Source organism: Anopheles bellator, chromosome 2 (assembly GCF_943735745.2).
Source record: "Anopheles bellator chromosome 2, idAnoBellAS_SP24_06.2, whole genome shotgun sequence".
Taxonomy (NCBI): domain Eukaryota; kingdom Metazoa; phylum Arthropoda; class Insecta; order Diptera; family Culicidae; genus Anopheles; species Anopheles bellator.
Genome location: NC_071286.1, coordinates 34033071 through 34059705, shown reverse-complemented (window position 1 = coordinate 34059705; position 26635 = coordinate 34033071). Strand labels below are relative to the sequence as shown.

The following is a 26635-nucleotide window of genomic DNA, read 5'->3' as shown; positions in this document are numbered from 1 at the left end:
CTGTCAATGTTGTCCTCATTGTGATTTTTTGACAATAGGTAAATGATTTCAGGTTGGAAAAAAATTATTTTGTAACTGACCATGTCGACTTTTATGCCTGAAAATAACGTTTTGAGAGCATTTTTGGTTTTCTGCTAGCTGCTGAAGAAAACTGCTTTAGAATCGCATCAAATGCTTGTCGAAGTCGAAGATCGAAAAACGACCGAAATGAGCCAACAGACACGGTGCGGTATTTTGGCTGGGAGGTACTATCTTGGCTGGTATTCGCCAGACTTGGCCCCTTCCGATTGTACAAAAAATAAATAAATAGAATCCAAAAACATCAAAGTTAAGGAACAACATTATCATAGTCGTTGTAAGTTGAAAGAAACAATTACAAGAACCGAGTTGGAAAACAATAGCAATGGAAGCTAACGAGTCTTCCAATAGAGCCTCAAATCTTCGAACCGTTTCTTGAGTCCATGGGTTGTAGTTTGGAAGCGAAACTAAAGCCATCTGCAGCACCTAGTTTGCCTATTATGCCACCAGCTACACCAGATGAGCCACATAAGGAACGGTTAATTAAAGACACCGTGCTTTCTCGTAACCGTGTTATGGTCAAAACACTTCCAAATAAACCGTCCCATGCCCGAGTCAGGTGCAACCGTTACCACACTTGCGGCTCCGGCCGCAGGGTAATTATCTTGTCTAATTTTTCCACCACTCTCGCCTGATGCTGCGGCCCCGGCTTCGGGTGGACCTGGTTGCTGGTGCTGGTTGTCATCATTAAGAAAAACGATACGACCAATTATCGTCGCCCTCGTTGTGACATTGTCGAAGGCCACGCTCGCGCAGCGCAACGCAAACGCACACAATTAATCAATCAAAAGCAAATAATGCGTTCGTCCGATTTTGGCCAAGACGACAACATGTCGTCTGGGGATTCGGGGCGTTGGGGCGAACTAATAATTTCGATCGGTTCGTAGCCGTACGGAGTCTACGGGCCGCAGGTAGCAGCCGACGGGGTCCGAAATGGCGTCACCATTCCTACCATTCGGAGGCAGATGGTAAATTAATGATTTTTCCCGAAAAACTTCAAACCACTGGCGACGCGCAGTGCGCAGTTTTGGAGGCCACCAGGACCCGCGCTCGCTGCTGTGTCAATTAACAGAATCCGAATCCGAGGAATCGTCTGCTACCACGGGGCCCGGGCGGGTTGGGTTTCGAGCCGTGATTAATAGTCCGATCCCGGATGGCCCGACGACTCGGGCTATTTTCGAAATGTCAAACCCCGGGCCCGGTGGTTCTATGAGTTATGGACGATGTCCACGATCGCCGGATCGCCGGAGATGCTGGCCCCGTGATTCGTGGTGATCGTTTAGAACGCTTTCCATGCTGCCTGTGACACTATCGATCGGGGTACCGTGTTTTCTGAACGGGTATAAAACACTGAGAGCGCTCGAATCGATCAAACGGAAGATCGATCGGTCGGCGCCGACTTCCGAACGAGGCTGCAGCATCCCGCGCGACGTATACGCCGGAGCTGTCAAGCGCAAGCGCAATGACAAGCGCGCGTCCATTATCGAGCGCCGCAAAACGCTTCCAGTGTCACCGCGAGCCGCAACCAGGTCTGGACGCCGGCGGGAGGGCCGCAAAAACCCGGAGCATAAGTATGCTGCGCGGTGGCAACAGGCAGCCCCCTCTTCAAGCCCTCTCAGGTCCGCCAGGAAATTATTCCAATTTTAAAAATTAAAATTCTTGGAAAATAACTGAACAATTAATTCCCGAGATCACCGGTTCCGGCGGGCCCCGGGCGGCGCAGATCCGGTCCAGCCGGTCTCCGGTCCGGGGCCAGGAGGGGCAGCAGCTGAGGGCACACACACGAAACAAATGAGCCAGCGTCGCTAATTTTTTATTAATTTATGAAACATCGGTCCGGCTCCGGGCGGCCGGCAAAATGATCTCATCAAAACGGCCGAACGTCCACGCGGAACGGCTGGCGGGCCAGTGGACGTCGACTTTCTGATTGATGGAACGGTCCCGTTGGCTGATCGATTTCCGCCACGATGCTGCTGCTGTGCCGGCTGCCTGTCACTCACATTAATTCTTGCATTAATTCATACATTATTAATCCAATTACGGGGCGAACGTTTCACTCGACGTTATCGGTCGGTTTACACCCCGGGGATCGGTTCGGATCGATTATCGGTGTGCGGTGCGGACACTCGCAGCCGGAAGCTCGGCCCAGTAAATTCGGCCACCAGTCCCAGGCCCCCCCCCCCCCTCCCCCGTTACCGTTTGGCTCGCGAACTCCGTCGAATTCAATTAGCGCAAGAATCCGTACGTCACACATCCGCACGATCGGGGCCAGTTTTCCCACAGTCCGACCGACCGCAGACTTTCTTTTCCACCCGTGTGCGCGTGTATGTGAGTGAATAATTTTCCGTAAGGAAAAGCTCACTCGCCAATCAATCGCCTGTCGTCGGCGCGGTCGCATACAGGACCTGCTCGGTGCTCCAGCTGCCCGCCGGTCATCTTTAATTCATACGCATTCCGTAATTTGTTCCTGAGCGGGATGATGTGTCGCCGGCCACATCATCATCCCGCTAATCTGCGGCCGGTTGCGTGGCCGCGCCATTTCGCGATGTTGATAGGCTGCGTCCAAGACTGCAAATGGCGTCCGCGCATTGGGACGCGTCCGAGCGAACAAATGAATTTACACATAGCTTAGCCCCCAGCGGACCGGCAGGACCGTCTGCGTCTGCGCAAACGGGTCCCGTGGCCCGGCCGGCCGGTTTAGCTTGGAAATTGCATAATTTTCGCTGCGGCAAAACCCGGCCAATCGATCCGATTCCCATGGCCCATGGCGGTGGGCAGACTAAGTAAAGACACAAGGACGGTGGCCCATGATGGCCACCGCTTTAATACGCCATACGCGTCTTGCGTCTTGCGCTCGAAATTAGCTAATTACCAGTGGCGAGGAAAAAGGCGGTGCGCCATCTTATCGCCCCGGTGCAATTGCACTGGCAATTAATTAAGAAAAATAGCTTTCCGTTGTCCCAACACCGGCCAGCATAATGGTGTGTGAAGCAGGGACTTCGTGCGCGCTTCGTCGCAATGCACGCACCGCGGAGTGGCGATCGTATGCTGTGACCGTTGCTCGAAAGTGTGGCTCCCGGGGAGGGCTATGGAGGGACAGGAGAAAACGACTCACCGGAATAAATTAGGAATCAATAAAATAGTGACCACAACAATTACGCTAATGCTCCACGCACTGTGCTTTGAATAACGCTTATTTTGAGAGGGCAGTTCAATCGTTTCGCTTTTCAGATGTCTTCAGATAAAGTAGCTATACAAAGAGGGTCCAAAACTACGAAACGGCGCCGGACAGTCCAGACATCATTTGTTACCAACGTACCTTTACATGTTTTTGAACCTTTAAGATTGGTTCGCCCAACTCGCATAATTCGATTCAACTAACGATACACGATTGTCTTGACCCTGTAAAGTGGACTTCCGAAATGTAGTTAACATTTCGAAAAAAAGAACAAAGAAGAATATTTTTTCTACATAACTCAAACTATATTAGATGTCCTGCATAGTACTGCATGATTTTGGGCCAATTAGAAATAATTGTAAGTAAGTAATTTAGGCGTTGTTTCAGAAATAGTAAACCAGATTATTAGGTTGGGTTTAATGTTGCAACATACCGCTATTAGTTGATTACTTTAGGCATTCTAGGCACTAGGAGCACAGATGCCAAGTTGCACAAGCTCCATTCTTGTTCTCCCTAACACAACTTGCATCTTCAGGTGGTAAGGCGGACTAAGCGACCCATTAATTTCAATTCATCGTGCTCACTATAGTTTATCATCAACTTTAGATTTTAATATGTCTAAGCACCAGTGACGAAATGTCCTTGAGCTTATTAAATGATAGATCCGTTCCCTTTCTTCGATCGAATAAGAGAACCTCTTTTCAGCTTCTTCAAACCGAGTATTTTATGGCTGGCTCTCAGCAAAGTTTCCTTTTAAGCACTCGATTTTGAAGTATTCGAGACAATTAAACTGGATTAAATCGGAGATATGGTGGACATTTTGAGTTGCTTCCGGAATTTAATGTTTTCATTCGTTTTTCAGTTCGGCATGCTGGATATTAGGACGTTTCCGGGATTTGTGTTGTATACCTCGTTACTGGTTTTCGGCACAATATTTACTCTCTACCATTCAATGCTTAAAATATGTTCGATTTTATTTGGTAATATTCTTTAAAATACGACAAAACGATCCTCACCATTTTTTAATGTTTTTCACCTTAGATTTTTGCTATCGTTAATGGCTAAAATGACCATCTCGTTTTCACGTCACAGATAATAAAGCATGAGCCTTTTTGAAGAATCGCAAAACAATCTTAAAGAGCCGGTGGCTCAGCATTTATACACCTACGTAGTAAAACGGGTTAATGCATTTCTTTCACTACTCAAACTATAAACGGTTCCCGGCCGAAGGTAGATTTTTCCAATAATTGTAATTCAATTCGAGTTCATAAAAAGGCCACGTTTTTATCACTCGTCGAATGCGCAATCCGTGTGTTATTTAATTACCGGTGGAGCAGCAAAAAAAAAAGCGAAAGACTCGACACACGCACGCACAAATCCCTATCGGAGTGTATCGGAGACCCGGTCCGGATTCGGAGTCGCCCGGAGGAGGCTATAAAAATGCTGTTCGATCAATGCGCTCCACTTAGGGCGATGGCGGAAAAATGGAAATTTCATATTTATTACCGGTCGCATAAGGAAAAACCCGGGTGCCCGGGTACCCGGCCCACACTGTCATCACGCACACACACCGTTCCCCACACCGGACCGGACCTGGCTCCTTGTAACCCTTTTTTTACGATCCACCCTGCTCCGGAGCCATTGCAGCGGACTCGCCATCGCAGACTTTTCGTGTGAATTGTATTAAGATGTTATCAATAAATTAGTGATTTAACCATTTCCACCAGCAGGGCCGCGGTGGGCGGGGTGGGTGGTGGGTGGAAAACTGGACCCTGCGCGGGTCTCCGGGCTCTCTCTGCGGAGCCGGGAGACCAGCGCAACGCCACGCCGTCCGTGGAAAGCATTTGTAATTGTAATTTCTTTATTTTCCACCCACCGCCCCCGGAAACCGGTCCCTCCCCACCCGGTGCGCGGACCGTGCTCGGAAAAGCCCGGCCCCCTAACCGGGAACCCGTTTTCCGTCCGGCCGACTCCGGCCGACCGAACGAATGGGCCTCGATTTCCTTAAATGGGCACGCCAAATGAGATCTCACCTCGCGCTGTCCTCGCGCCGACCATCTCGGAACCCGGCCCGTAAGCGTATCGGGCCTACGAACCTCCTTCTCCGCTGCCCTTTCCCCCGCCCGTCTCGCCCGTTGGCTCACAACGTTCGTTCGCCACGTTCGGCTAATTACTCTCGGTAGCAAAATTTAAATTCAATAAACAATTAATTGCACCGCTTCGGTGGACTCGGCGCGTCTTGCGGGCCATGCGTGCGTTGGCCCTCCACTTTCCCATTTTTGGCACTGGATGGGACGGGAGCCGGGTGGAATGAAAGGACACGTCCGAGGACCTCGCGGCCGCACGAACCGCACGCAAACCGCGCAAGATAATGTCAATCGATAATAGAAACAGGACTTATTTGGGTATTAATGTTGACGATGATGATAATGATGGTGGAGGGGCAGCGACTACAATGGCAGAACGTGCCCCCCACCGAGTCCTGCCAGCCTCCCCAACGTGCAATTATAGAAAACTGTTGTTCGCGGAACGTTCCGCCTGCGGTCGGTCGTCGACGAACGGCCAGAGGTTTAAAATGGTTATTGTGGAATAGTTTCACACTTTACACGCTCCGTACCGACGGAGACTCCTCGCGAGACGTACGGCAGGAATGTTGTCGTATGCCGTGTTGCTGTCGTACTCCGGTCGGGCAAACGACTGCGGCAACTACGCAACCTGGAGTGCGGTCCCAGCGGTGCGATCGCTCGGTGCGTTCGCCGGAGCGCCCCAAAAAAGGACACACCGAGATAATCTTCGGAGAGGCGCATTTATTTGCAACCAGCCCCTTGTGTCTTCGCTGGCCTCCTTCCCCCTCGCACACACGTCGGTGCGGTGCGACCCAGCGAGGATCGGTTTATCGGCCACTTCCCAAATAAGGGGCCCCATCAATGATTTTACACATATTTGCGCCCATTTACAGCGCGTGTATTACAATGAGTCGTTTGCGTGGTTCGCAAAAATTATCCTCCGATCGGACCAGCCGGGCGGCTGGCCCCACGCCGAGCATGGTAATATGAGGCGGACAAAATGAGTTTGAAAATTACTTACATTCCCTCGGGGGAACGGAGCCGTTCATGTGCGGGCTCCGGCCCCCCTCTGCCAAGAAAGGCTTATCGCGGCTGCATTTATCGTCGCAGGAGTTACTGTTGAATGATTTATTACGGACCGGGGTCGGACTTCGTGACGAAACGGTGCCCGGTTTTGTTGCTTTTTATGCTAATCACTATGCCGCCGGACGCTGGGCGCTGTGTGAGACATTCCCAGTGAACACTGGCAACAGGGGCCAGATGGACTGCGAGTTGCGGGGAACGTGTGCGGGGCATCACGGAAGGTTTCGGAATTATTTTGTCACTTGCACCCAGTTTGGTGAGCCGAGCCACCGAGGCTTGAAAGTGAGGACGATTCGTGAGCCACGCCCGTTGGTCTTAACACCTCAAGCAATGTGGGGATTTTCCGTCTTGATGGCGTCAATCGAATCGCACGAACTGAGTCAGGAAGGTTCGTTTGACTTGCACAACGCAAGAGCATTAACAACATATACAGCAACATGAAATGAAGTAAGACTTCTGGTTTAATTTGATGAAAAATGAAAGAACAACAATGAATTACTAGCATTACATGCGTAAAAACAGTATCCTTTAACAATAAAGCATTGTGGACATCAGTGTTTAACAGGGTCACCTGCTGTCGCGACAAGGTTGGAAATCGGATCAGTAACCAGCCAGAGGTCCTCTTGCGGTTGGACCAGCATTTTGATGAACTGCTCAATGATCAATTTACCGAGTAGCCGGATACTCCAAGAGTAACAAAGCACCAGGCACCGACGGGATTGTAGTCGAGCTCATGAAAGAATCGAGAAGAAAGAGTAGCGCACGTGATTACTCAAATCAAATCTTGTCATACACAAAAAGGCGGACAGGCTATTATGCAGCAATTATATGGGTATAACGGTGTTGGATCCCGCCTATAAGATCTTCTCCCTCGTTCTGCACTAGTCCCTGACGTTTGATGAGATAGTTGGCACCTATCAGGAAGGATTCAGAAGAGGAAAGATCCCACTGATCAGATCATCACCGTGCGGCAGATCCTGGAATAGATGATTGAGTACAGTCAGAACACCTATCATCTCTTCATCGATTTTAAGGCCACATATTACAGCATGGCGAGAGTAAAATTGTATAAAACCATGACTAGTTTCAGAATACCAGCCAAACTTACCAAACTTACTCAACTCCTTTCGCTGTCGTGCAGTAAATGCATCTCGCCAAGCTCCAGTTTGCTGGTCATGTCATGAGCATGGCGGACGGCCAGTCAATCCGTAAAATCTTCTTAGACCGTCCAGAAGGAACGGGAGGACATTTTGAGCGGTAACATAAAAACAATAACAACTTGACACCAGAGAATCCATCGTCAATACGCAACGGTCAACGCAAACTCTTTGCGACAAGAAAAAGTCAAAACTTATCCGAAACTGTTTAAACACGTAATCTCAGGCCTACATTCAGGACTGCCGGTTAATCGCGCGGATCCCTTCAACGCATGCTCCACGATGTTCGCGCATTAAGCGAACTTTCGCGATCGCATTAAGCGAAACAAATCGCCATCGCGGGGCTGGCGGGTAGTACCGAAAGGTGCTACTACAGGTCGCAGGTAAGGGCCGTGTACTAAGGTCCTCCCCCCTCGGACGCTCCACCCTCGGCCCCGGGCGGCCGCATCCCGAAGAAGACAATTTATTATCCCAATTAGCAGCGATAAATCCGAATAACCTTTTTGCTGGTCGTCCGTTCGACGTAGTGCCAATTCCACCTTGCCCGCGGGGAGCAACATTTCTGGCGAGCTTCGGTGTTTCGCTGCCAGCGTGTCACCCCCGGGCCCACCGGCCCCACCAGCAGTGCCTCTCCGACCGGGGAAATTGTCAACCGGCCGGCTGCTTCGTGAGGCCACCTCGCACACCTCGCCTCGGACTCCGCGCCGTATCACGATCGCGATCGTTAATCGATGCTTCACAACTTTCAACATATTTCAGTTTGCACTTCACTTTCAACTACCGCGGACGGTCGCGGTCAACACCAGCAGCGGCATTAATGGGAGCCGTCCGCACCCAGGTCCAGGTCCTGGTCCATTCTTTCCCGAAAACCTTATCGACAGCGCAAGCAGTCGAGGCAGAGCGGGGCCAAGCCACCGGTAGGCAGGCAGCCTAATGATACCATCTTCATCTCGGCCGGCCGATCCACCCTAACGAGCCCGGGCCGAAAGCCTAAAAATCAGTGAGTAAACGGGGCCCTACCTGCTGCCCGGTAGGTGACGACCATCCGCTTGGTCCGGTGAGGTGCGTTTAAAATGGGCTCCTTGGCTTGGCCGGACGGCGGGTACGGGGACCCCCAAAACAGAGATCTGTCTTTGCCATCCCGGAGCGGCCCCTCCGGAGCCGTTACAGCATGGGACGTGAATGGTGGTAGCAATTGTTTTATTTTATTTTAATTGGATACCGCTACCAAGCGCTCGCGTACGACGCCTTCGATATCGCAAGATGCCCGCCGCGGAATGGGAAGTCCGATGGGTGTCGTGCGTGCCTCCGTTTTTAGGCGAAAGCCGGGCTTATCGAGCCAGCCAGTAGCCAAATAAAAGTCAAACGAGCGAGCAAAATTAATTGCCCCCATCTTGACTTCGCGCTCGATTCGGGCCCATCTTCTCCGTCTCTCTCTCTCTCTGTCTTTCTTCATCCATCTCTCTCTTTCTCTTCTCTGTGGAGAGCGTAATCCTTTCGGATGATTTGTGCCGGTGGTGTTTGCGATCGTCTGCGGCTGTTAAGCTGCGCTACCGGAAGCCTGATTTCAGCCGCGAACGGAAGCATGGTTTAATGTTAATTGACGCTCGTCCACTGTCTTTGCCGATGGCCCTTTTTCTTTACCAAAGACAAGATTTATGTTCTAAGTAAAGCTAATGTCAGTACAATAATGCAATACAGTAATTGACAGGATACGCAATCGTATCTTGTTTGTTTTTAATTCATTGTCATTTTTCCAAGAAGTCGTTAAGTTAATACTTTTCGCATTCTTTTCTTTTTCCACACAGTGGCTGGTATATGTTACTGGACATAAGGCGAAGTTGATGAAATATTGTACTATATGAAAAACATTCATAATTTTTTGAGGTTCCAGTCATTTTTTAAAAATTCATAACTATCTTTATTTAACTATTATTCTCTTTAACTATTTTGTTGATAAAAACGCTTACATTATCATCACATATATAAACACTTATGTTGTTTTATATTCTCCCCAGATCAAAATCCAACCGTTTGGCCGTCCGTTTGACATTAAATGAAATTTTTTATTACAGTTGGCGGTTGCTGACTGCTTCCAATCCGTCGACCACTATCGATACGAAGGTCAGTTGCACCAGAAACATAGGCTTCATCATACTTCTTATGCAGCGTCTATGTTGTAGTTTAAAACGTTTAACATTATATTCATGAAAATAATTTGCCCACAAACGTTTGCCTATTATTTTCTGAATATTGGCTGATATCACACAATTTCAACGGAAAATCAATAAGTACGAATAGCATTGAGGCGATCATGTGAATCGCAAGCCCGGACGCGCGGCTTGCCAAATGTAGAATTTTAGTTCCGAGCCAAGTTACAATTCAATCGACTTGGAATGCCATCAATTGTCCAAACAAAGCCACCGACGGCGGGACCGTAAATCACCCGGTCCCCGAAGGAGCCAGACAATCGCAGTCAGCGGTCGTAACGCGGACTATCACGGACTATCTCGAGGTCGAGGGATTCCGAGCGATAGGAGCGAAACCACCATCCACCACCGTCGCTTTCGCTGCCATCGAAGAAATATGTCGCCGACCGGTACAATGGTACCAATGGTCAAACTAGATTGCTACACGAATCGAGGGCCGCGACACTTCTAGGTGTCCTCTATCTAAACTTTTCACGCTTCACTGAACGGCCATCACCGGCCAGGATCGGACGGGAAATTAATTGCGAACGAAAGCCACCGTGGCCGATGTCATGCTCACCGATGGACTCATGCGGACCATGGGAATGGCGGTCCGCAGGAGTCCGCCCCGGTGATCGATGGATCGCGTCGTGCGCCGGGCACAATCGAAGGAACGGCCGGAGCGGTCTTCAAACGTCTTGCAACCGACCAGCGCCCAATCGTTTTGTGGCTCGGTTACGAGCTGGTCGTAAATTTTTATGGTCCACTCTTTTGGGCTTTCGAACCTTTGGGTACGCAGTCCGCAAACTATCGCCCGGAATGATCCGATGACGCACGACCGGCGCACAAAGGGACGATTCGATTTCGGGCGTCGGACTCGCAGGATCGCAGCATTTTTTTCTTCCTTTTTTGGGTCTCAAGGACAAAAGTGCATCCGATCCGGGCACCGAGTTCGAGTGGAGCTATGAATGAATGTGATTATGAACCGAAGTCGATGAATGGGAACGATTAAAGCCGTCCGCCGGCAGGCTTGGGAATAACTCGATCGAACGTTTCGATTGGCCGTACAAATTTCGGTTGACCATTACCGGTCCTTTATTTGCCCAGATCGTGTTCCCATCAATGAGGAAGGCCTCCAAAGGTGTCCCAAGGTGGTTCTCCAGAGCGAGCAGCTCAATGGCATGAAGGCATGACGATAATCGTCGTTAATCTTGGACCCCTCGATTGACTCGGATGAAAAGCTCCGTTTTTATTCATTTATTGCTCTTGTTTAAATTTTATAACGTTTACTCTTTTTATCGTGAGCCGTGGCCGTCCACTGTTCATCGATTCCCGAAAGCCCACTTCGCCACCAATAAATCATTGGCGACAATAATTCGATACATTTATCTGTTCCTTGGGATCCTTGCTAGCGATCTAGCCTCTTGCGCAGCGGAACAAAACCCGAGGTCGCTCTATTTCAGCCTAATATGCAATCCCGGGACCGATCCCGGGCACACACTGCACCCAAGGGCATCGCATTCCGGCGAACCCTTAAGACGTTTGTTCTGGTGTTAAACGGTCTTGTTTTGCCCGGCGAGTAAGTAAGTTGTTACCGCATACCGAGGGTTATCGTCCCGTTTGAATATGACATGACAAACGATCGATACAGGCCGTGGCTGTGGCCGTTGGAATTCATTTCTCGTGTTGCCGTTCTCGACGACGACGCCCCAGCGAACGCACGGAAAAGCGTAGCTCCCGAATTTTTCCCAATTAACGCATACCTTTAATAACAATTTTGTTAATCGTCCGGAGGCTTCGCGCTAATCTCGTTCGATCGGAATCTTCGTTCGGTCGTCGAAGAAGACGACGACGGCTGAAAACACGGATCGCGACAAAGGACCGGGGGACCGAAAATCGAACGCCCGGCCCGGAACGCTGCTGGCCACTGCTCTGCTGCTAACTAATCACAAACATTCGGGCAGTTCGGGGGCACGCACGCCAGGCCAGGCCGGGCGACGGCCGTGGGAGGAATGCTACCGTTGCGCTGCGCGGTGCGGTGCGACTTATCAGATCATAAATTATCATAACAAGAACAATTTTTCGAAAATAAAGACTACCTGTGTTCCGAGAAATTGGATCGAACGGGGTCGGAAACAGCCGAACAGTCATTAGGGCAGGAGCCGGGTCATGATGAGCGGGACGAACGGCACCATGTTATCAGTTTCCAGCCCGTTTCGGACCGACTTCGACATCGTGACCGGCAACGGCTATCGACTGGCGCATGATTAATTAATCCCGCTACTTCCTAGGACGTCCCAGCGACCTAGGATCTCGCGTACCGTTCCGGAATGCCCGGTTCTGGCCCGGTTCTCCCGGTTCGGTCGGTTCGGGTTTTGCTCGCGTTTTTACTCTCTGCCTCTATCTGGCGCGCTCTCTCTCTGTCTCCATCATTAAAACCATCGTAGCCGAAAGGTCTCAATTCCGGCGAAACACTGGTTAGCCGTCCAATCCGGGAAGGAAAAGCGACACCTTCGTTGCGTGCGGCGCGAGAGAAAAATGATCTAACCACGACGAGCATCCAATATTCATGAGGTACAAATAGGAATATAAATTTTATGTTACTATGTGCGGCCCGTGGGCCCCGCTTGCGTTTCGCGCACGGAAACCCGTCCTGAACTGCCGCCGGTGACGCCAACGGTTCGATCGCCCAAGGCGGCCAGGCCAGCACACACGGCAGCAGATCGCAACCCCTTTTCCGGGGACCGAACCCGGGGCAACCAATACGAGACCATAAATTACATCAATCAAATCGGTTCAATCTATGCTCGGAAGATATGCTAGCCCCCAACGCCACCGGCGCGGGGGGCAGCTGACGGGGAAACAGCACGACCTCGCACAAACCTCGGACTCCTCAACTCATTAGCCGCCCACGGGGGTGGAGCCCCGGAATCGTGAAGGAGCCCGATCGGCCGGAATGGGAAATAAATTTCGGTAGCACCGAAATTCGTTATCGAAACGGACCGATACGGACCGGGTGGCTAATCGCGGTCGGCCGATCTGTAGATGGCACTCCCGATCCCGTCAGGACCGTCAGGCTACCGTTTTTTCGTGAGCCCGCGCGATCACCGAAACTCGGGGAGCCAACGGGAGCCCCACCGGGAGCCCTCGTTAATATATTAATTTAAATGCTATTGCAAAGCCTCCCGACGACCACGACGAAGACCGGGACGACGGTGAGCGTTGACGGGCTTCCCGTGTCCACAGGGGCTGCGGCCCGCAGATTACCGAATTTATGTGGAGCAATATAAATAAAGTAGAATGTTGTATCACGGTGGCTCATTAGTTTTCCGAGAAATTGTCTAATTGGCAGCCTTCACGCAGGAAGACGCGCGGTCAGACCAACGGGACGCGGGCGGCCGTTATGGATTGTTGTGTGCCTCTGATTTGATAATCGGATCCTTTTTTGGGCTACATTAACGACTGTTTTCTCCGCCCCGATCACGATCCGTTGCTGTTCTTGTTTAGAACGCGCATTGGAATGTGTTAAATTCTGTGCCATACTTTCGAGCTGTGTTTTTAAAACCATCGACGGGTTTTAGTAACCGCAGCACAGGAAGCATATTTTAGCATATTTTATCGTACACTAGGTTAGGGAAAAAGAAATCCATTATTTTGGTGTGAAAACCCCATCTTTATTTGAGATGTTTCGGCGTGGGGCCGATCCGGGTCAAACAGGTACCGTTTTGTTGTATAATTTGTTGCCATTTTTAAGCTAACTTTATAATGCCTCTTAGAAGTCATGGTCCTTATTGGTGAACAACTCTTGAAAGTAATTTTCATATCGATCGATTTTTACATGCCAATTTCTTATGACTCAGGAAGTTTTGCAATACGAGAGAAAGGTGCTAATCTTGGCTTAGTGCCAGGTCCGGATGATGTATGCCTTAAAATTCCCGAACTAAGCTCGGATTAGTCAGTACAGACGTGTGTGACTTTGCGTTTTCCTGACAACACCTGTTCTGATGGCCTTTTCTGGTAAATCGCTAGCTTCAAACTATCCACCTGTTGACAGTAGAGGTCTAAATTTAGTGTTTGACCGACGATACGGAAGCAACTCATGATAAATGATTCCTTTCAAGTCCCACCAAATATGCAATAGAACCATTCTGGTCGTTAGTCCTAGTTTGGCCACCGTTTGGGCTGCCTCACCACGCTTTTATCACGATCGTTCTCGCACTATATTGCCGTATGTGACCGATTTTTCTCTTTGTGAACTTCCATGTTTAACACGCTGCAACTTACAACTGAATGGAATAAACAAAAATAAGCAAACACATACATGTATTTTAGTGCGAAATGTTTTCTTAACAACGAGCCCAAACTTCAAATTGTTTTTTTTTTTTTTTTTATTTATTTAATTCCGGTCAAGCCGGCGCTGCGGAACCCCCCGCTGCCTCGGGCCATAGGATTTCGCACGCGGGGGGACCGTGACCTCATGTGGTCAGCCTTATTGTTCTATACAGCCGCCGTTGCCTCGGCCCTCCGCCTGTCCCGCGCGAGAGCGGCCGCCAGGGTCCGTTGCTCCGCGCGCCACTCCGCCTGGAGCGTGCGCAACATCTCCCGGCAGGCCGCCGCAATCGCCGTCCATCGCGCGGGACTTTCCAGCATCAAACTTCAAATTGTTTGATCGATACCTTATGAGATATCGCCGACAAAATAATGGAGTTCTTTTTCCCTAAACTAATACAAGAAAAAAGAAAAATTAAAAAAAAGAAAAGAAACTTGTTTCCGCCCGGGTTCGAACCGGGGACCTTCTGCGTGTGAAGCAGTCGTGATAACCGCTACACTACGGAAACGCTGATCTTCTCATGGCTTATAAGAAACCAGACTCAGCTAAGGCACGTAAACAATATAGAAAAACAATAGATTCCGATATCATCGTGGTCGTCTCGATTAGTTTTCTCTCTATTCAAGGTGAGCCATCACGTTCCACAATTGTGCCAAAGACTCTTTGGCACTGCGGGGTCGATTGAGCACAATGTTGACAAAACTTTACCATCGACACAGCAAATTTATTACACATAATGCAACAACTTTACGTTGGGTCGTAAAAGAATCGGTAACATATCGCCGTAAACTGGTACTGCGATCCGGTTATCCACACACGCCGACGGATCATCGCGGATTGCGAGGGCAATAAAAACGGACGGATCCCCAGCAGCAGCAGCCCGATGAAGCCGTAAATAACCGGCGGTCATCACAGCGGTGAAACGGACCGGAGTTGGATCGCTTTCCGCTCACGCAGCATTAAAGGAGGCAGCTCGGAGGTCGGCCTCGGCGCGCCTAACCTGTGCTTGTTAAATCGTTATCGAATCTTTATGATTATTGGCATTTACACATTGTGCACCTTCCGCGCGCACGCACCCGCAACCCGCAACCCGCACCCGCAGCTATCTAATCCCGGGGAGACCAAATTAACAATAAGGCCCCCAACGACACAAAATTAACTCCTTCTCATCAAGATATGGATCTACCGTGGGGACTGGCGGCGGCGGCCCCGGCTCCCTGCGTCTCTCTGGCGAGGATCGTCGAGGTGCCAACACCAGAAGCGAAGCGCTGCAAATTAACTGAAATCACTTCAACCCACTCAATCCCATAAACATCCGATCGAGCACCGGTCGTGGCCGTGCACGCAACCAGCGCTGCCAACTGTCCCCCCGAGACCCATTTCGACCCAGACCGCTTTCTCTTCCTCCCTTCCTCTCTGAGGCGCGTCTGTCGCGCGAGAAGTCGCGAGTTTCTCCAGCTCATTACTATCGGTCTATCGAATCCAATTAATTAATGAAACAGTGCCGTATAGGCTTCTAAACTGTTTACAATCCACCGTAAATTAAGCGCGAGTGGGACGCGCTCTGGACAGCGGCCATTGGGCAGGGGAACTAGGGGAACCAGGTCCTGCGCACACGGTTGCGTGCTTTCGGACGAGTCTTGACCGGACTGGACTGGCTGCGCTGAGTCCCGATTGTTTCCCACCGCGCAATCAGTGCGCCAGTGCACGACGCGATCCACAGTCCAATCGGTGATCGGTGATAATTTCTTCATGTTTTGTCGTTTCTCTCCCGTCTGTCAAATGATCCATCGCCATTCCGGGGGCCGGAACCGTTGGATTGGTCGACGGCGACGACGCTCCACTCGCCGAGGAAAATCGCCGTTCAATCTGCCTGTCAGGAAAGCCAACGGGAAAGCCGGGCCGCCCAGATTTGTCCCGGACCCGGGCGATCGATTACGATCGGTGGCGCGCGCGTCCGTCCGCGCGGAAGGCACTCGCGAGCAAAAACTATTAGGAATAACAAATCTCTAGCCATTTGTAGCGGCTGTAGCGGCCCAATAGACGGCCGGGAGCCTCCGAACGCCGTTTCGCGCCATTACCGCGCCAACCGCGCCAAAACGTGCGCCAGATCTGGTGAAGATAAGCCCAAGGGCTGCCAGAGCGATACCGAGCCGGCAGGGATCGCGACCAACTCCGGAGTTGAGGTGAGATTTTTATCGCCAATATTGTGTGCTTGATTGCTCGCTTTGACGGGAATTTATTGTGAGCGATCGGGACCGGTCGGCCGCCGCTTCTGGCGCGGATCGCGATCCGGACCCCGTCCTGGAGCTTCCAAAATGGCCATCGAAGCCCAACCGACCGAGCCGTGATGCAACGCACCGAATCTCTGGCACTTCATCAGAGGATGGCCACTGGTGGTTTGCCCAGATGGTCGTCTTGTAGTAGCGTTACTAGTTGAAGACGCCATATTTTCAAGCCTGGAGTTTCTGAAGGTGCCATCCCACAGTTCTACTTTTTGAGAGTTTTGTTGTGGAGTAGGGAATTTTGAGGGAACCGCAAGCTACCAAAACAACCGTAACTACCTCCTGGAAGGTACTCCGTCTGATCGTTCGCCTGTGGAGCATGTCGCATAAAAATGGCCACCTTGCCCCGCCAATAATACGCCATGTTTTATGCATCATTTATCCTCGGCCGGTTTCCACCCGGGCAAGCATCCAAGTGTCCGTGCCACTTTGTAGGATCGCTACCCCGGAACGTGAGACTTTAGGAGGGCACTCCGATCGTATAACAACTGCCAATAAGCGACGGTAGCGATTTTGATCTCTTTATAAGCCAGTGCCCGGAACACGGACTGCAGCATAAAAGGCCACCGGTTGGCGAGAGGCCATTGAGAGGCAAACGCCACCGCGAGGCCAACCGATCCGGAACCCATGGGAACGGCAAAAATCAATTAAATTAATTTATATGCTCAATCTTAAGCGCGAATCCCGATGATTTCGCCCGCAGTCGCATGCAGCGCAACCCGACCGCGCCACATTTTGACAGATCGATCCACCGAGATAGCTCCTGTTGCGGCCGAGTTGCGCTCGGTTCATCGTCGGCGCTGCCAATTTCTTCGCTCCGACTCCGGGAATCGGGCACAAATAAATCAATTGCCAACGTGGCCTCTTCGCTGGCCGCGGCGTTCGTGCGGCCAGATAATAATCGCGGCCCGCAGTACTTAGCCTCACCGTATTTGCCCGTATTTAGTGCGCAGACGCTCGGCGGCCGTTGCGGCCGCAAGTCCGCCTGCGTCGTCGTCGTGGAGTCGTCGGACAAGAGGTGCGGGGGCCTCGGAATCTTGAAGCGAACCATTGTTCGCACGGATCGCGACCGTGTTGGGCACGCGATATGACGACCGATCGATCGATCGGTTTGACGTCTTTCGGCTCGGGGGCTCTCGAATTAGCCCGGCCCGGCTTGTCGCATGCTTTCATAACATGAGCTCTACCAATTGAGTCCCGGGGACCCTTCCTGCTGCTGGTGGCATACCCCGCACTGGACCTCATAAGCTACTCTCTCTCTCTCTTTTCGTGTGTCAAACGAGTGCGGACGATGCGTCAGATCAAAACGGGACGATTGCATCGAAGACAACCTGCCAAAGGGCTGTTGTTGGATCAGCGCTACCAGAATCAGGATTTCTCATAGAGCGAAAAGAAAAATGAAAGGCACGAAGCAGCCTGGTAATATTTGCAAAATGAAAACTAATCATTTCCTCCATCGATTTGTACCTCAAAAGTGCATTACCTTATTGTTCTACGGTTTATAGTATTTCAAAAAGTCCCTGCAATTTATAACACACCGTTCCGATCGTTCCGCGAATGCTGAGCACATAACTGTGCCCAGGTCGTACTCTCCGTTCACCGTCCGTCGGTGAACCTGATGTATGAGGATCGGTGCCGCTTATTTTTACTGTCATTGATATTGTTATCATTAACGATCGTGCGAAGGAAAAAACGTGACTTCTTGCGATCCCTGCACCTGCACCCGATCGGCCTGCGGCCCATACGCATACCCCGTTCGGTTCGCCAAACCCGGCCCCCAGGGTCCGTCGGCCCAGGACACACCATCGCTGGACAGTGCCGCGGTTTTGCAGTGGCTGCGCTCATTTTGATTTTCGCTTTCCTTCTCCAGTGACACACACTCTCGTGAATCAACAGACAACCGGCCACGGCGGCGACCTGCGGGGCGGGCGAACCTGTCAGGCCATTCGGTTGAGAAATAATCAATTAATAAATCATGCTTGTCAACAATTTATTCAAACATTTATTAGCTCATTAGTATATTTTAATTACCAGCGAGCGGCCGGCGAAGCGGGGCCAATTGCCTGACTCGGCTGAAGGAGTACGAACCGGGTACGAAGGGCTCCCCAGGGCCTCTGTCCCTGGGAGGGTGCTCCAGCCGGCCGGCAATGGAACGGCAATGGTCGCCTCGTGGTTTACGGGCTCCGTAACCGTTTTATAGGTGCAGTTGGCCCAACGGTAGTAGCTCTGCCACCTGCGGACTTCATGGGCCCAATCGTTGGGATTGTTTCATAAGGGTGCCCAACTCCGATGGCCGCATATGTGTATCAATTGTACGTAAAACATGTAAACCGGTCCATTCGAGCCAAACGGGGGCTTACGATGTGTTGAAGCCAATGAATGGTAGGTCTCATCTAAATTAAGTTGTTTAATCATTCAAATCAAACAGCTACCTTCAACACGAAAGGTGCAAGGGTTTTGCAGAACATTAGGAATTGGATTTGACATTAATTTTATGTACGACATTTGTTCTTTTAAATAACGGGAATTCAATTAAAGTTATCCGCCATCGCCGAAGGTTCGGTACTTACCTTCCAAGAAAGGTTAGAGATGTTATCCACCTTTTTCGCATTGTGTTTATTTCTAATCATTGCGAAACGTGTTCCTCGAAGTTGCAGCTTTTATTAAAATAGTAAAAAGAAATCACAGAAGAGCATATTCGGTTCTGAAGATAATTTTTAACTAAACCGGCTAAAAATGGCTAGCCCTAAAATACCAAACCTTAATTTCTTTTTTTTCTAAATCTACTTCAATTCCAACCATTTTCAGAACATTTTCACGCGATAAATAAAAAGTGGTTCGATGACCATTAGTACTTATGGCATTTTATATTGAAATTTATTGCAACTTCTTTGCTAAAAAATTACACAAATCCAAATATCTGCCACAGATGTCACAACGAACTAAACCTTTTTGCATAAACTTTTTACGGATACCATTCATACTGGCTTGATTACACCCGTGAAAAGTAATTGAATCAGAAAAATCATATGCAACATTGGTATTCTTTTACATAATAATTGTAGAAACTTTACCGTGCCCTCAATTATATTCCAACGTAACGTAACTTAGTCCATTGCTTTTGTACGTTCCTCATAGGTAATGAATAAAACACCCATCTCTCAAACTGCAGCAACCAGATGGGGCCCGGGAAAGCTCAACTTGCCCAAGCCCCAGGCCGGCGAAGGAATCGCAACGCAATGGCCAACCGGCACGAAACGTGGGCCGAAGTTTACACTCCGAAAATTAGATTATTATATTAACATAAAAGTGTAAATGTAAATTAAACTTATCGTGTATTTTAATTTATTGTTGCCCACCGCTTTATCCCACCCGGCCCGACATTTGTCGGCACTTCGGCAGGCCCGTGACTCCCTCCGTGCGGGCGGGTTCGCCTTTCGCGGGGCCATTTTCACCCGGTCTCGGACCCAGGCGAACTTAATATACTTGTAAAACGAACGATTGCAATGCATTTGCGGAACGGTTTGCCCCAGCAGCCACCTTCCAGGATCTGTGGACGGAGCGAAATCTGTCGCACGTACCCAATGCTAGTAGAGTTAGTGGGTCGCTGGGGCCACTTGGTGAGCCCACGTCACACCTTGTATGAACGCGACGAGATCGATCGCTTCGAGGCCGATCGCTGGGCCCGAATGTGGGCATAATTTATTTACTCTATCGCTTAGACGACAACTCATTGGTCTCAATAACGTTAATGAATTCCAATTCTTCCACTGGACCGCCGCCGTGTGCCGTGTAAGCAGCAGGCAAATAATGAAGGAAACACCAGCACGCGATTACGGTCCGCACCGCAACCGCCATCGGAACCGAGTTGACCGAGTTGAGCTGAAACGCCCGGATCGCCAATCGCAAGATCGCGGTTCGGCCGAATGTTTTTATTGGTCTTCAGGAGCCGTGCCGTGATCGGTTGACAATATTGATCGGCGGCGATGCCGCGATATTATATGCTCAGCGGGTCGCTAAGATCGCGCGGCCCGTCACTCCATTTGTCGAGCGGCCGGATTTGGCCGGAAAACCGGCCGGACCGTGGAACCGAAGAAAAAGGTTCGGGTTCGTGATACGGAAAATCGGCCAACCGGCCCGGAGCTACCGAATTCCACGATCGTCTTGATCGACACACTCGATACGCGGAGCGGGCACACATTTCGAATTGATTTAACGTTTCAACGCCGAAGATTCGGTTGGCCAGATAATAAGCCCGTGGTTCGGCGTTTTCGACAAAGAGCCCACTCTCCCGGATCGGGCTGAACGACTGGAAGGACAGGAAGGACTACCGGAGGTCGGAGAAGACGGAGGTCCGCTGGAGAAACACCGGCAAGGAACACACGCAGCCATGGACGAAAGGCGAACCACAGGGCGTAGTGCGAATGATTAAACTCAACTTGATTCGAAATTTATTTGATTTTGATTTGCCAAAACAGCCAATAAAACGGAAAAGCGAAGTACAGTGAAAAAACCCCAAAAAAAATCGGCCATCGCCAGATGATGTCGAACAGGAAACGAACAGTTCGTCCGAGTGGCTGTCACCAACGGCAAGCGGCGTTGTGTTTGTAGGTCACACAGCCAGCCTCTGCCGCAGAAGACGTTCCAAAAGCGCAAACCTGTTCCTCTGGCGGCTTCGCGGTTCGAATTCTGCAAACGGAAGCCCAACACGCGGCCAATTGCGCGGAGCACTGTCGATCGGAGCAACGAGCAAAGACGGCCAAGGAAGCGCAATTTACGGCGCGTACCATACTCGAGCCGACGGGGCTAATGAGATGTAATTGTTGACTGTTAATTAAGAATTAATAACAGAGCTCCGGCGCGCCTAACAGCGCCACCATCCGCCCGGATGTTCGTCAGAACGGACGGATCGCATAACTGATCACATTTCACCTACCGCGTCGCATTTTAATCTTGCTCAATCTCGAACCCGTCGTCGGAGTTGAGTGGAAGATGTCACAGGAAGCTTAATGAGGATTTGCAGCTGCGGCCGTGTGCGCTGCTTCCAACAACCTCGGCTCACTCGGGCTTTGCACAATTAGGTTCCACTCACAATCGCATTTCTTCCCATATGGGATCGGTCGATGCATATCTTTCACACCTAGCTATCGGCCGTTTCGATGCAATCGACAGCTACCGCTTTTTTCTTCAAATCGTGACAGAATGTCATCTAGGCTCCGTTGGACGTAATTAACGGCTATCATTTCATTTTCAGTGAGACGCACGTAGCTCATGGTTGCAGTGGAGTGTTTTAGTTTTTAGTTACCTTTGTGAGATGTTTTAGATCATTGTAGTTTAGTTTTCTTTCACCGCCACCAGGGTATGGCACAGGACATGGGGACAACATAAATCCGCTAGAGTAATGATACTTGATTAGAACATTCGCTGTTGGCCGCAGCGCTACACGTTGCACAACATACGCCATGCTCCGAAATGTGGAACGTTCCCACGAATCGCCGTGGCGGTTCGGAGTTGGCAGCCACCCCGAAGTTGGCCCAATCAGCGGGGTCCATCACGTTAGTACACGCGTTTGCACGCACCTTGCAGCGATTAATGGAGATTTTCAGCCGCCCGTCCAAATAGAGCTGTAACTAAGCGATCGTTTATTGATTGACTGACACGTAGCCACAGGCGTTCGGACGCACGGACGCCTTCCAAGGAATGGGGTCCCAGTGTTCTCGTGAATGTCCCCCGTTCGGCATCTATCGATCGGCGCAGCGCAGCCGTTGCGATAATTTAAAATCACCTTACGGGACGGAATTATCGTTACCATTAATTGCCATTTCGGAATTCTGCCGACCGTCCCATTTCGGGACGCACGTAAACGTACATGTGTTTCAGTAAATAAGCGTGCAAAAATCTCAAGTAAGATATCATGCATCCTATTCCAGCAAAGTCTGACCATCTGCTGTCTGAAGGTAAGCCACCCGAGCGTAGAAGTATACATTGTAGCGATCAGCGATCGATCAGGCAGGCTCACTATCGCTTATAATGCTAACGGATTGATAGCATCGATATCATTAAACACAAGACACAAGAGTCCACAACCGCTCACGAAGGTGGTCTGAAAAGTTCTCGACCTAACAAAGATGCAAGACATTTTGCGTGAATTTTTGTAAATTTTTCAACAGAGTCAGCTAAGGGACACTTCTGCCAGCCCTGCTCCCATCTCTAAAAGTAGTAATAAAAATAGAAATAATACTCGGAAAAGTAGTACTTATTCCACTCACAAGCATTGTTCACGAAGGTTACTGTTTCTACATTAGACGAAAATGTCTGCCCTTCAAATGCGTATTTTTCAGATGAAGTATATCTTCTGAGTAAAGCAGACGTCTAAATCTTGATTGCAACTATGATAAATTTTGGTGATTGTAAATATGAACTTTGGCGATGATTTAGACGGTAGTTGAAGTTTTTGGACGCCCCAAACGTTCATATTCTCCCAAGATGCCAAGCGCTGATTGACGATGGTACAGAGTCCTCATAGACAGAACTCAACTCATCCCAACACCACTCGACTTTGTCAATTTTCGTGAGTCAAAGTTTAGTGAGTAACTGTTAGCTGCGATAACATTAACATAAGACAGAACAGTGAATAACAAGTTAACATTGCACACTAAAATATATGGATAATTTTAAAGAACTGAAACTTAAATGGCTAAAGACATCGAAAGGAATGCCCAACGTGTTCAACTGTATTCGAGTTGCATATACTTCTTATAGGTTTTGAGTGTTTCAAACTGCTTTTCACCTTTCTCTTGCCCTTGCTTCAAAACGATTTCAATGGAGCTCATTTTTTTATGTAACAAAGCCTTTCTTTGAGTAAGTTTTATTTGCCACGTGTGATCTGTTCGGGCTTCTATCGTATTGCGAATTATTATCTGTAAGCGAATTTACTGTGTCATACTTTAACTCCCAGCCCAAACGCCACAATAAAATATCGACCTGGAAGCTGGGACCAACGTTCGTAACTTCAGCCGGCCGGCCGGCATCCAGTTTGCGGCCAGCATCGCGCGAAGAGCGCGAAGACAAACTGTGCCAACTGAGCGCGTTGTCAAGTGGATACATTTTCTTATTGTTCGAAATAAAAATAAACATCTTGTTAAAATTCCTCCCTTTTTTGGTGCTGGAACCCGGTGCATCGGCTGCTGTTGCGGCAACAATCGCTTCCGACGGTCCCGCTCGCGTCCCAGCGACCGGGACGACGATCGGGTCGTACTGAGAGAGGTGCATAGAACCGCCAGCAAATCAGGATGGTGAAATTGTGAAATAAAATAATATCACCCCGCGGTCCGGGCGAGCGCAACAGGCCGTGCAAAAACTGGCTTCCGATGATTGCGACCGCGACCTGTGCGATGATGCACGTGGCCGCCATTTTGGCCGAGACGCCCCGATTATGAACAACACAACAATGTGTCAAGCGCGGACGAAACGCGAAGACGCCGACCAAGAGTGATATGAAGCAATGGCGAAACAAAAACCGCTCGACTCATCGATAAGGTATGTGAACGGAACGAAGGCCGTTGCGCCAAACCGGCAACCGGCCCAGCGAACGGCAACGGCACCGGCGAGGTGATCTTAAGCGGGTTGACAAATTACGACAAAAATGCAACAATCACTTTGACGAAGGAAACGCGCCCCGGGTTTACGTTTGCTGCATTGCTTCATTTTCGAAACAAGTCATTAGTGATGTAAGGCGTCGCTTTTCCGCGTCCGCAGCCTGGGCCGGGGGCCCGCTTTTTAGGGCGTCCTACCGTTTCGCCTTTTCGACCGGCCAGCGCGATATTTGCGATAAATTGTTTCAGTGTTTCAGCCACGCCGAGGCTCAAACGTGCCGTGCCTCTGGAGGGCCACAAAAAGGCTGTTGGAATTAAAATATTTTGATTGGTTTCCTGGTTGATTTAATTTGTTTGCTGCGTGGCGAGCAAATGTTTGGGGAATGTTTTGCCTTACCCTCAGCGCAGCCCTTCTGGTCGCTTAGAAAGGGGCCTTGTGGTAGTCTGTTTGATAAGTGACTTCTCAACCAGCACCAAGGTTGTGGACTTGGATTCGACAAATTTACCTTCAACCACCATTCCGCTGCATTAAAAATCGCGATTTTAAATGGGAAGAGCTTGCTCTATATTTAGAAGCGCATTAATTGACTATCGCGCTTTTTTCTGTTTTATTTGTTCACCTGATCGTGTTTGTGATGCACATTTATAATAATTACTGATCCTGCGTTTTGCGAATTTTTAAGCGTAAGCGTTCAAAAAGTAACAATCATTATGATAGAGAGCCGTAAAGTTGCTCAACATTAAATCCTCGGGATCGTGGAAGATCTTGCCATCGTCGAACAACTCACATGATCGCGGACATTTTCTTGGAAACCCTATCGCATTCATCAGAGTGAAATGAGCCGTTGCCGGCGTGAGCCGAAACCTCATCATTCACGGAATGTTTTCAATTAAATCACATAAATTTACAACTCAATTGCGGACAGCCGCTAGTTATCCAGCGCATGTGTTCTGGCGAATATTCGCCCTTCGCAAAGCCAGAGACCGACGAGAGAGAGAGAGACGCATCGTACGCAACGATCACATTTGCGCGTTTAGCTAATTGCGCGCAATTGAAAGTTTATTACATTATCATAAATAAGTCACTTTAATTAATTGTGCGTTTTCTGCGCCGAACAACGGATGCGCTGTTTCGTACTCGTTGCACTCTATTTGCGCCGCCGCGGCGTGGCAGTTAATCATAGCCTGCGGCAAGTAATATGACAGTTGAGAAGGTTAATTGGCGATCATTGTTTAACGTCCGCGCCAACCACAATGCACCGTTGAAGGCTGTTGGTGTGTCGATGAAGATGAAACTGTAGGTTTTATTATGCTCTGAAAGCAGCTTTGTCAACGTTCATGTTAGATTTAAACTTTATTTATTATTTATAAGAACATAGTACCATTATTTTAAATGACTACCAGAATTTTGCATATTGATTGAGAACGCCACCGACTAGTTAAAATTGGAATGCTCAACGCACCTTGTAAATGTTCGCACATTGGACTATTGCATTTCTTATTGCCCATAGAACCTTATTGACGGATGCATTTTGATTTTTTATTTTTCCGGTGTAATCCGACGCAATTGAAGAGGTTTTTGTGCTAAACTAAAGAAGCAATATTCGCTTTTACTTTGTACTGTATTCCTGAAAAGCGTATAATTGATTGCGTACGGCACATTAGTTGCAATAAAAATAAATCAGAATAATATTCTGAATAAACTCTGAATTGATTTAAAAAGAGTCACTGTGAGCGAAAATTTGTACTGTAATTGAATCGATTCCTGCTTCGTTTCTCACACATGCAACTAACCGTTGATGAATGGGTCTGGCAGGACCAGAACACACTTTCGCCGCTTTTCTTCTGCCGCCGGAATGCCTTAAATTCATGCCTTTGATGAAGCCTCTGCTAATGGCATTAGGAACTTCAATTGAAAATTAACCACCAGCACTTGCTCCTTTCGCACCGCGTCACCATTTATCACGCAGGATTAAAATTCCATAAGGTAACTCTTTCATTCACAAAAAAAAAGTCTGTTTCATTCAGGCTGTATCCTGAAACGTTTTGAACGCTTAAGTTGTGCAGGGTTTCTTCATTCATAAAAATTATATTTGAAGCCGATCGCTGAACAACGCACCGCTGTAAAAGTTTCGATTTTCCATCCCCTAATCCTCATTCAAAGTCCTGGTCCTGGTCCGCTTTTCGGGAGTGCCGAAGCCGCTGCAGGCCACCACCACCGGTCAGTCCGTTCTCCAAGTCATGTTTAGTCATAAATCTTCGCCCGTTCCGTCAGTGTTCTTTCGTCCATCATCAATCGGACATTATGATACGATTTCGGGCTGTTTTGGAGCTCATGAAACCATTCTTAAAAATTATGGCCCTTGTCGGGACACCTCGGGAGTTGCCCCGCTACGGTTCCTGCTACGGGTCGGTGTCTCTTGTTGGCTTAATTGCCCGTGTGCTCTTCCGCTCGAGTGGCCACTACCAGCCTGAAGTGGCTAATCATTAACAAATAAACACCCAGCCCCGGAGCCCAGGCCAGGAACTGGTGTCATGCTTGACCAAAATGCGCGCTGTGTCGGGCAGCAAGAAGTTATTTTCCTCGCTTCGGGCTTCACAGTTTTTTCGGGCGCTCCTTGCGCTGAAAGCCCAAACACTTGGGCTGGCTGGCGGCCCAAGGTGGTCCCTTGTT

At 49.4% G+C, this 26635-nt stretch overlaps 1 non-coding gene across 1 annotated transcript; it reads right to left on the bottom strand.

The window, feature by feature from the left end:
* Positions 1 to 14516: 14516 nt before the first annotated feature.
* On the bottom strand, positions 14517 to 14589 carry Trnav-cac (transfer RNA valine (anticodon CAC)). Its single transcript has one exon. It is a non-coding gene; the product is annotated as a tRNA-Val (tRNA).
* Between the last annotated feature and the right edge of the window lie 12046 nt (positions 14590 to 26635).